Here is a 4,744-nt window from a genome sequence, read left to right as displayed (position 1 = left end):
TAGACTTTTTTGTGAGGGTATAGGTATGCAATATTTTAGAGAAAATAAAATGTTCTGGTTAGTCAAAGTTCTGATTCCTAGAACTTTAACAAGACATAGAACATCTAAATTTAAGGAATCAGGATTCAGGAAGTTAATAATAATGCTGTTTTTTTTCCAAACCACAAATGGTCAATAAATAATGCTTTTTAAATGGAGTCTAATAAGAAACATTATTGAGTTTTTTATGTGCTAATCACTTTAGAGTATTTATGTAATAATTCTACTATGCTAATCATTATCTCTTTTGATTCAATATTTCACATATTGTAAACTTGGTTCTGTAGAAAAGTATAATTTGACTTTCCTTTGTAGTTGTGAAAAATAAGATGGACTAATTGATAGAAATTTACTAGTCATAAAATGGTTGCTAAGTAAACTTATTACATGAAATGAAAAAAGAAGGGAAAATGTTGACAATAGAGCTGTATAGAAATTAAAATAACAGATATATTAAAATTGAATAGATTTTAGTGAATTACTTTAATCTTTTTTCAGTTTTCCAGGTAGCCAATCACTATGAGCCACCAAGGAAACTGAGACCATAAAGTACGCACAGATAAAATGTACATTTAAGTGCTTCCAGTTTCTCAGGAGGGTGAACTAGATAATTAAGATCAACCTTCCTGGCCGGGCGTGGTGGCTCAAGCCTGTAATCCCAGCATTTTGGGAGGCCGACACGGGCGGATCACGAGGTCAGGAGATCGAGACCATCCTGGCTAACACGGTGAAACCCCGTCTCTACTAAAAAATGCAAAAAACTAGCCAGGCGAGGTGGCAGGCGCCTGTAGTCCCAGCTACTCGGGAGGCTGAGGCAGGAGAATGGCGTAAACCCGGGAGGCAGAGCTTGCAGTGAGCTGAGATCTGGCCACTGCACTCCAGCCTGGGCGACAGAGCGAGACTCCGTCTCAAAAAAAAAAAAAAAAAAAAAAAAAAAAAAAAAAAAAAAGATCAACCTTCCTATTGAATATATAAAAACCTTTTTCAAATTAATAAGAAAAGACAGACAATGAAAAGGAAAAATGGGAAAACCACCTGAATAGGCACATCCCAATAGGGGAAATAGTAGCATATGAAAAAATGCTCAACTTCATTGGTAATTAGGTAAATGCAAATTAAAACCACAATGTATTGGCACTACATACTTATCAGAGTGGCAAAAAATAAAACATCTGATAATATACATGTATGAGTATGGTGAAAATTTTTTAAATATATAGCATTGTCAAGTATTTCTTTCTGACTGAGTTACTTTCTTTTTATTCTCTTGGTAATCTCTTCCAGAGTTAACTACTCTGTTGTAGGTGAGGAAATGTATAAGGCTCCACTTAAAATGTTGGCGTTGATATTAGCATGGTCTTTTCCTTTACTGCAGTTCAAAATTAAAACTTTTAATTATTTTCTTTTAGATTCTAGTCCCAAAAGTAGTTTCCACTGTACAAGTTACTGGTAACAGTCTTATACTTCCTAGTAGTGACCTACAACCAGGCTCTAGCTTCTCCAGGAACATTACAGAATAGAGTTAGTTTAAATATGTATTAACCTAGGAGGCATTCTCTCAAATGAGTTTAAATGCATTTTATTTTTAGACAGTCAACATGTTTTTTTTTTTTTTCTTAAAAACAGCGACTCTACTCCAAATAAATCACAGTCACAATAAATGAGATGCTCAAGATGATATCAGTCCTAGTGTTGTGTGTTGTGTAGAAGACATGCAGCAGCCAGTTATGATGACAGGTAATTGATCCACAGTAACTGCCAAATTTGTAACACTTTTCCATTTCTAAACCATTCTTAAAGAAAACCATATATGGATCATACTATTCTCATGATAGTCTAATAGAGCCACCATACCATTAGGATTCATGTTTTCACCAATGAAGAATTGGTAGTTTTTGAAATTAGCAAAGATCTGCTTGATTTGTTCTGTAGGCCCTGTCGTAAAAGCTTTTACTCTTTCTGGTTTCTGTTCTTCAAGTCTGCCTTTAATTGATTTCATGTAATATTTGATGTACCTCTTGTAGGCTTCTTTTGTGAAGCTAGTTTCCTACAAGTGATGGTTCATGACAGGTTCATGACAATATCAACACCAGTGATGACTGTGCTTTTGGTACCTTCACCCTTGAGGCCTTCAGTGGAGGCATTTCCACCAGTGAGTGAGTCATCAATGTTACCCTCTGTCTTATCAACTATTTTTCCCTCTACCTCCAAGCACAGCTGGTCCATGATCTTTCATATTTTGTAAATGTCAGAGAACATCTCATTGTGGCTGGTGAGGTCCCAGTAGATAATTATAATGGTGGAAGTGCACTGCAGCCAGAGTGGCACTCGGGAGAGGGAATGAGGAAGTGAGCAGAAAAGTGGCATTGCCAATTATTAACAAGGATGTGGAGCAATGAGCACTCTCATGCACTGTTGATGGGAATATGCATTGTAAAATCACTTTTGAATAATATCTGATAATACGTCTGAAAATGTATATAGTCTATGACCTAGCAATTCCATGTATAGGTGTTTGTATCTCACATAAATGCATGCTTACATGCACCAGAAAACATGTGTTAGAATGTTCATAATAACATAGTTAATAGAAGCCCAACAGAAACAACTCAGTAGTAGAAATGATAAACAGAAGTAGGTTTATATCATGGTATACTATACAGCAAGCAATGAATAAACTACATGGATGGACAGCTCTGAAACACAAAAGACTGAGCTAAAGAAGCTAGGCTAATACTGTACGATCCCACTGACACGTATTTTTAAAATAGGCCACATTAAACAATTATTAGCAGCATGAAATTTAACATAGTGGTCACCGCTAGGGGGTAGGCTGGTATTATGGTCAGAAGGAGACAGGTGGAGGGCTTCTATGGGGAAGATGCCATTCTATTGTTTTGGCATGGAGGAAGACACATTGGTGTTTTTTAATAGTTTGTTAAACTACATGTTTATGTTTTATGACCATTTTGTATGTTCTATCACAAGATGATACATTATACAAACTTACCTCACTGATATTTCAGAAAGATGAGGTTATTCATGCCATAATTATTTAATGGGTGCTGTCTTAGTTCATTTTGTGTTGCTATAAAGGAATACCTGAGACTAGGTAATTTATAAAGAAAAGAGGTTCACTTAGCTCACGGTTCTGCTGGTTGGAAAGTTCAAGATTGGGCATCTGCATCTGGCAAGGGCCTCAAGATGTTTCCACTCATGGTAGAAGGTGAAGGAGAGCTGTTATGTGCAGAGAGCACATGGCAAGAAAGGAAGCAAGAGAGAGAGGAGGAAGGTGCCAGGCTCTTTTTAACAATCCGCTCTTGTGGAAGTGAATAGAGTGACAACTCACTCAACCCTGAGGGAGAACATTAACCTGTTTATAAGGAATCTGCTCCGATGATCCAAAACCTCCCATTAGGCCCCAACTTCAATATTAGGGATCAAATTTCAACCTGAGATTTGAAGGGTCCAAACATCAAAAGCATAGCAGATGTCTAGTGTACCTGGGCTTCTGTTAGAGATAGCTTATTTCAAACAAGCTGAGCCAAAAGAGAACAAAGGTAGACTAAGGGAGTTTTACTTCTTTTGTTTAGTTAGAGTTATCAACAAGGAGTGTGATTGGAAAAATGCTCTAGTTAAAGATGAAAGGAACAGAAAAGTAGGTGACTGAATAGGGCCAAAAGACAACAAATGGTCCCAGAAGCCTTTAACATCTGGGAGGGACTTTATTCACTAATGAATTTTCTTCTCAGTTTTGAGCTCTATCCTCAAGCTTGTTTGAAAATTACTTGACTTTTCTCTCCAGTTCTTTGTACTTTTTTCCACATCATCTGTTAAGATGTTTCTATTAATTTCCTTAAACTACCGCCCAAGCATTTGCTATTTGGAGAAAAATAAAAGAAATCAAATTCAATCACTTTGAAAGCCCCTGACTAAGTGTTGGAGCCTACGGGATAAACACAAAAATCAAACTTGATAACTTTTGACCTTCCTCTCACTGATGTGTGTTGAAAGCAATTACGTGAATTTGTATTTCTGGCCTGGAAAAAGGAAGAAAAACAGTAACAACAAAAACACTTGTCTAAAACTAAATTTTCTGCAAAAAGCTTGCTGTGCCATTTTTGACAGCTTCCTCTACTACTATAATTGTTAACTTTGGATATGACAAGAGATTTTTTAGCAAAGGTTGCAACTCTTGAGTTAAGAAGTTTAGAAGTTGACTCTTTAACAAGGCAGTAGGTCTTTAGTCAAAATGTACTTCTACATCAAACAGGATAGTGGCTAGAAGAATACAGTATTATAATGAATCACAATTTGCTAAAATTTTATTGTGAGTGGCAAAGAAGACTAAGTTAGCATGCAAATACCTGAATTAAAGCAAGCAAACATGTGTTTTACCACTGCAGCTAGGTAAGAGTGGGCAACCAAGAAACTTGGAATAGATTTAATTGTCATAAAGACTATGAATGAAGTATGATGGCTGAGATGAAAGTACTCTTATCTCTGTTAAGATACCTTGCCATATGCAGTTTAAGTACCTTTTAAAAGCATGCTCTAGGAAGCTTAGATAGTAACTTCATATCTTTTCAGAAAGGCACACCTACTATTTGCACTAAGTATGTGAATCAGCTATGGTTGCTAAGAGACCAGAACTTTAAATTAGTTCTACTTTCAAAGGGCAGGGTGAGGAGAAAGAAATCACTTT

The 4,744-nt window shown here is 36.3% G+C and overlaps 1 pseudogene; it reads right to left on the bottom strand.

Annotated features, from left to right (window-relative positions):
- Nucleotides 1-1,670: 1,670 nt before the first annotated feature.
- Nucleotides 1,671-2,406, bottom strand: LOC104653829 (annotated as a pseudogene).
- Between the last annotated feature and the right edge of the window lie 2,338 nt (nucleotides 2,407-4,744).

Source organism: Rhinopithecus roxellana, chromosome 7, assembly GCF_007565055.1.
Source record: "Rhinopithecus roxellana isolate Shanxi Qingling chromosome 7, ASM756505v1, whole genome shotgun sequence".
Taxonomy (NCBI): domain Eukaryota; kingdom Metazoa; phylum Chordata; class Mammalia; order Primates; family Cercopithecidae; genus Rhinopithecus; species Rhinopithecus roxellana.
Note: the sequence above shows the minus strand (reverse complement) of the source record. Positions and strands in the feature narration are given on the sequence as shown.